General features: G+C 33.4%; 1 pseudogene; it reads left to right on the top strand.

Annotated features, from left to right (window-relative positions):
* The first annotated feature begins 341 nt into the window (after positions 1 to 341).
* Positions 342 to 488, top strand: LOC143675121 (U2 spliceosomal RNA; annotated as a pseudogene).
* The last annotated feature ends 6446 nt before the right edge of the window (positions 489 to 6934 follow it).

Here is a 6934-nt window from a genome sequence, read left to right as displayed (position 1 = left end):
TTAAAATCAGTAAATGTCATTTCCCTAGATATTTCTTTAATTTAACGCAATTCTAATTTAAGAGAAACAACCTTTATTGAGTGAGATACAATTTATATTGATACTAAAGTTCATGTAGAAAAATAAACGTGCAAAATTACTTAAGAAATAAAAAGTGGAAGGTTATGGTGAACCAGACAAGACATCAAAACAGATTATAATTCCCCATAATTAAAATAGTTTTATGTTGGCCCAACAATTGATAATCAGAGCACTGGAAGGAAATATAAATTCAAGAAAAAGACCCAAGTACAATGTTTATTCAATACATAATAAAGTGAGCATCTTAAATCCACTTGATGATTGCTTCTTGGCCTTTTGGCTAAGGCAAGTGTATTATCTGTTCATATCAGTTTAAATCAACTTGACAGAGATGGGCTTCTTTATATACAGTGCTCTGATAACTGATCAGCCATTTATAAACATCTAAAATTATATCCATACTTCAAACAATATAGAAGAATAATCTTTAAATGGATCAGAGATCTAAATGTAACAATAATTTTAGAAAGGTCAAACCTTAAAAAGGTCCTGGAAAAAAATGGATGAATTCCTTAATATCTGGAATTTGGGGATTGGTTTCCTAATTATGATCCAGATTCAGATGAAATTAAACATTGATAAATTTGATTACATAAAAAGAAAGCCTTTGCCTGACAAAGAACACCATAAACGAAATTAAAAACAATGAACAAACTGGGATAAAATGTATGCAACATACATTATAGAGATATTACTAATATCTGAATATGTATACAACTCTTTAAAAGTGAGAGCAAATGAACAAAAACCTGATGGAGAACTGAACAAAGCATGTGAATAGATATTTTACGTACAAAAAATATATTAAAATCTTTCAAAGCCCATGGAAACACATTCATTCTCTAAAAATGGGGGAAATGCCTATTAGAAATGTGTTGAAATACCATTTTTCACATATCAAATTGGTGAAAATTAAAAAGTATAACAACACAGTTGGTGAGGCTGTGGGGGAAGAGGCACTGGCAAAAGTTGCTAATTAGAATTTTGGGATATCTGACACAACTTCATATGTATTTATTCTTTGCTCAATACCACATTTAGGAATTTAACCTGGAGATACACATCCAACAGTACAAATCTTCCTATGCACAAAGTTATTCATTGCAGCATTGTTGGTAATTAAGCAATAATGGAAGCAATGTAATTGTAAATGTGGTTGAATGAACCATGAATTGTCTACATACAGGCATTCTATGCAGTTTATAAAAGAATTAGGAAAATCTCTCTGAACTGATATGCTATGACTTTCATGATATATCTTTAAGTGAAAAACCCAAGTGCAAAAGATTATCTATAATATGCTACATTTTGTGTAGGGAAATAATATACTGGCAACAGTTCATTTGTATAAAAAGAACAATTTTAAAGCGGAATTGAATGAGATAGGTTAACCACGGGGACATGTGTGACTGGGGAGAGAGGCTGGGAATGGCAGAAGGTACCAACAATGCAGTGAGAGTAACACTTTAGAGCCTAACACATTTTGTATAACACACATCCTATAAATGAAATCAACAAAAATGGGGAAATAATACAAAGTTCAATGCAAACAAAATAAAATAAGCAAATAAAAGACCTGCCTATACTACAAATGAATGGTATAACCACACTAAATGGGGGCAAGGACAAAAGTAGTGCTTGAACCTATATTTTAACCATGTGCCTTCAGGCTAATGACAAAAGAAATGTACACAAGGACTAATTAGTAGGCATGTTTTCCACAATGTAATGTGTTAGCAATTCTGAAACCAGCTAAATTATATTCTTGTTAGGGTAAATAAATAAATGTATAGCGGTTAAAGGGAAATATGCTTATCCTGTTGTGAAATGGAGTTGTGAATATGAAATGGGGGATGATTTATATGAGTCTTGTAGTATTGGATTAGAATTGAAGGTACTAATTTTAACTCATAGTTTCAAATAGATAGAGATAAAAAGAGAAATAGAGCTATTGGCTAGCTCTACAGCTAAGAGGGTATAGAAACCAGTAGCAATGAGTATATATAGTGCTCATATTTTGGCTTCTAAATACCGTTTTTTACTAAAGGGGGTAAAAGAAAAGACCAATTCCAAGGCTGATGCTGGAAAAAATAAAAGCCTGGACCACTTCACTGTGACTTAAAGTAAGAAAGTGCTCAAAGAATAAGACTGTATCAAAGGACACAGGAGTTAACTTGAGGGGCTTCTCTTGGTCAACTCTGGGACACTTTAAGCAGCTTTACATATAAAAAAAATTGGGAAAGATTAAAATGCATAGTAAAATAAGATTCCAAGAGTTAATAATATGAAGAAATAAGTCAATACATGAATAAATGTGGGAGAAGGAGAATTTCTTCCTTAAAGTATAATAGCAGCAAATATATGTGGAAGGAGTTATGGAACTAGAAAAACATCATTTGGCAACCATTATATTAATAATTACTTTTGATAAGAATCATTCAACACATGTTAAAACAGCAGGTAAATGTTTGAGGAGCAGCTGGATATTTACGTTGTCTGAAAGTGTCTTCTCAGGAGACAATTATTCCCTATATTTACAAAGTGAAAATAGTAGCTATTTATAAAAACTGAGCAGGCACCACTTAACAATGTGACCTCACTGGTAATGAGACAAATATACAGACAGCGCGTGTCTCCCTAGGTTGGGCTGAGGAGGAGTAAATATGCAGTTTTACTGCCTTGCCAAAGTTCTCAACCTGGATGTTCCAGAAGCAAAAAATGCCCTATATTCTTTAAAACATCAAAATCATTAAAAGCTGATAACTTCTTCCACAGTAACACATATTCAGGAGACATGAGAAATAAATGTATTGTTCAATCCTGGATTCGATTCTGGGACAGATACACACACACACATACACATATACATATATACATACATACATACATATATATATATATCCATACATATATATCCATTGTTATAAAAGATTTTAGTGAGACTGTTGGCAAAATTTGAATGTCCTGTAGATTAGATATTAGATTAGTACTTATTGAAGTAATCTACCAGTTTTGATAATTGTGCAGAAGCTATGTAAGAAAATGCCTTTGGTTTTTAGGAAATGCATGCTGAAACATGATGTTAGCAATTTATTCTCAAATGTTTCAGAAAAAAATGTATAGACTGAGTTATATAGTCCTATAGTAGATTATATAATATATATATTATATTTTCTATTGTGTGCAAATCAAGAGAGATGATCAGAGAAAGAACGATAACACAAATATGCAAATGTAGGCTATATGAATGAAACATAGTCCAGGCATGTTTTCATTTCCTTTTTCCACATTTGTCTAAATTAGAATTATTGAAGAATAATTTTTAAAAGAGTTTTTAAAATGTTACTTTGAGACATCATGATAAATACCTGCTAAGTGAAATTTTGACTATATTGAGAAACAAGCAGTTTCTCATCGCCTTCTGTGTTACCTTTACCACACCTGGATTTTTGCGACAGCCTCTTAACTTACCTCTTTGCTTTCACACTTACCCCTCAATATATTTCCAACAATAATTCCGAATGCGATCCTATGGAAACATACAAAAATGATGTCATTCTGCTGCTTAAAATTCTCTATTGACTCTTCACCTTAATAAGTAAAAGGTGAAACGTTTTACAACCAATAGGGCTCGCCCTGACCCCCTAGAACTGCTCAGCAATTTTTGCCCAACCTTTTGTTGCCTTGCTCATTTCTCCTACTCCTCTTCCCCGTCCTCTTTTCTAGGTTAACTTGCCTCCCAAGAATGTGTTTTTCTCTCTGTCTAGAAAGTTTTCCCTCTTAGTATCCGTAACCTTTCTCCCTTGCTTCTTTTGAGCTTTACTTGAAGTTTTCTGGCCCCCCCATCTAAAATTTCCATTTTCCACCCTATCACCATTCTTAGCACTTCTCAATAATGTATATGTTTATGGTAGTTACTTATATATTTGTCTGCTTTGCTCATTGTTGTATCCACAGTACGACAATAGTGCCTGGTAACTGGAAAGGGTCAAGTAAAATTCTTAGTAAATGTTGAGTGAAGTAACATGCTTTAATGTGAAGTCTCTCTTAGGGAAAATAAACAGAAAGGAACCCCTTACTTCCTACTGAGTTCTTCCAGTGTCACCTTTGGCACAGTAAACAACTTATGGTCCTAATGAACTTTGAAGAGTGTTGCTTGTGGTCCTGACCACTCCTGGGAACGTGGTCTCCTTCTTGGGGGCAGCCTCATTCATTATCATGCTTCCTAATTGAACAACCTGTTTCCTAGAAATTGTATTTGAAGTTGTTAAATGTCACTGTATAGCCTTCTCTATACTCAGGAATATTTTTTACTTAATATGAATGTGTCAGTTTGAAACGGTCATATACCCCAGAAAAGGCATGCCCTTTAATCCTCATTCAGTATTGCTAGGTGGGATCTTTTTTGTTATTTCCATGACCCACCCAATTGTGGGTAGTAACTTTTGATTAGATGATTTCCATGGAAATGTGTCGCCACCTGTTCAGTGTGGAGTTGTTTACTGGAGCCCTTTCAGAGGCAGCTGTTTTGGAAAAACCTCAGAGCTGACTGAGTCCCCACAGCCAGAGACCTTGGAGATGCGGAAGGAAAATGCCCCCTGGGGAGCTTTATGAAATGAGGAGAGAAAGCTAGCAGGCATGGCCATGTGCCTTCCCAGTTGAGCGAGAAACCCAGAACTTCATTGATCCTCCTTTCTTTGGAGTTGTTGTCTTTCTCTGGATGCCCTAATTTGGATTTTCATGGCCTTAGAACTGTAAATTTGCAACTCAATAAATTCCCTTTTGAAAAACTATTCCATTTCTGGTATATTGCATTGTGGCAGCTAACAAACTAATACAGTGACTGAAAAAATTACTAAAAAAGTCTAAAAAGTGAGCTTCGCAAACAGAGGGTGAAAGAACAAAAATGCTTGCTGTTCCAAGCCGGTAATAATTTGGACGATTTGTTATATACTTTAGGCAGTTCGGGGAATGAGCTACCTAATTGCTTTGGTTCACCTGGGAAATAAATGAGCCTCATGATTTTTAGCTGCTTAGCTGCTTATTGTTTTCTTCAGGGGTATTTCATTTAAATTCATTCCCTTTCAATAACGTTCCTTTCTTAGACATGGCAAGGAAAATGTTGCCCAATTATTTTGAACTCAGGTTTAAATTAAGGCATCAATATTTATCATAGTTGACAGTAATAGTTTTCAGTTTTAAAAACTGTCTCATTTAAGGGATTTAAAACTCATCATTTATATTTGCTTTGAGAAAAAATTATTAAATGCTGCACTGTTCCTCCATTCTGGCCATCCCTTAATGGCAGTTTATTCTGCAATTTATTGATAAATTGGATAATTCCTTAAATCATTAATGTTGTCACCAGTAGGTCACTGAAATCATTAATATTAAACATAGGAAAAGTTATGATTTTAAACAATAATTATAGCTAGCTAATTAATTCACTGACTTCTTAAGAGTTGCACAGTGTTGCTTGATTCTATTGTGATCATAATAGTGAATTAATTATTTAGGAGAAATTCTAAAGGTATCAGGGTACACAGGGGAAAAGGAATGTGACGAGAAGAATATCAAGGGACTCATTAAAGGGCATGTTCGAGCCAGTTATCATCTGGAGAACTCATAAATAGCGTATATGTCTGTTAGTTATTATTACCATTTTCAGGGGAAAATTGTGTCTCCTAAATTATGGGGTTGGGATGCAAAGGATATATATTAATTCACAAAAAAGCATTAAAATGTTTTATTTTTAGTTATTGTATTTATGCTCATGTGACAAAGGGGCAAGAAAATGGCAACAAGTAATATGGAAACTGAACTCTGAATAGTAACTGAAAAATGATTATTGGTTTTATCAACTGCAAATAGATGTAAAGTGATAGTTTTGCTGTTTCCTCTTCCTTAAATTGCACTGTTTTCTATTGGTGTTGCCAACTTCTAAAGCTGGAGATTCTTGCATATCTAGACAATAATTCTTTGTTGATTCTAGATATTGACATCATCTTCCTCCAGTTTATCATCTTTTAGCTTTGTCCATGGTGTTCTTCGTTGAACAGAAATCTTTAATTTTGCATACTAAAATTTCATCAATCTTTTACTCTATGTCTGATGTATTCTAAATTTTGTTTTGTAAGTCTTTCCCTACCAAGATGATAAAGATAGTCTCTTCTTTAGTTCATGTTTTTATTTTTCAAGTTTAAGTTTTTCATCTATCTTAAGCCCATCTTATGGTTGAAACCCATTTTACTTTCCACATAAAGAGAACTGATTTCCCATTTATATAATCTGAACTTGTTCAACTAATTTGTGATAACATCTTTTCATATATTGAGCTTTTATATATTGAACTAGTGTGTGTGTGTGTGTGTGTGTGTGTGTGTGTGCGTTGGTCTATTTTCTATTTCTAACATATTATGATGTCTTTCTGTTTAAATTGTTATGGCTTTGCAGAATGTTGTAATATTTACTAAAATGCATCATCCCTTTTCCATTACTTTGTTAAAGTTCATTTAGCTATTTGGGACATTGGTTATGTCACTATACATTTTATTATAGGTTGACTGAGTCCCTCAAAAATCCAACTGGAATTTAATTTATAGATTTCACACATGCACACACACGCATACACACACACATAAGTGTAACAAAGATTATTTGGGGATAATTCATAGCTTTATAGCATTAAGTTTTCTTGTTCATGAAATATAATTCTACTCTATTTCATTCAAGTTATTTCCTTATGATCTTATTCAAGTTCTAAAGTTTTATTGAAATATGATTTGTAATTTCTTGGTTCAAGCAATTATCAGAGATCTTAAAGTTTTATTGTCATGAATCCTATATTACTTTA

This window comes from Tamandua tetradactyla, chromosome 2 (assembly GCF_023851605.1).
Source record: "Tamandua tetradactyla isolate mTamTet1 chromosome 2, mTamTet1.pri, whole genome shotgun sequence".
Classification (NCBI taxonomy): Eukaryota; Metazoa; Chordata; class Mammalia; order Pilosa; family Myrmecophagidae; genus Tamandua; species Tamandua tetradactyla.
This window is presented reverse-complemented; position numbering and strand designations above follow the sequence as displayed.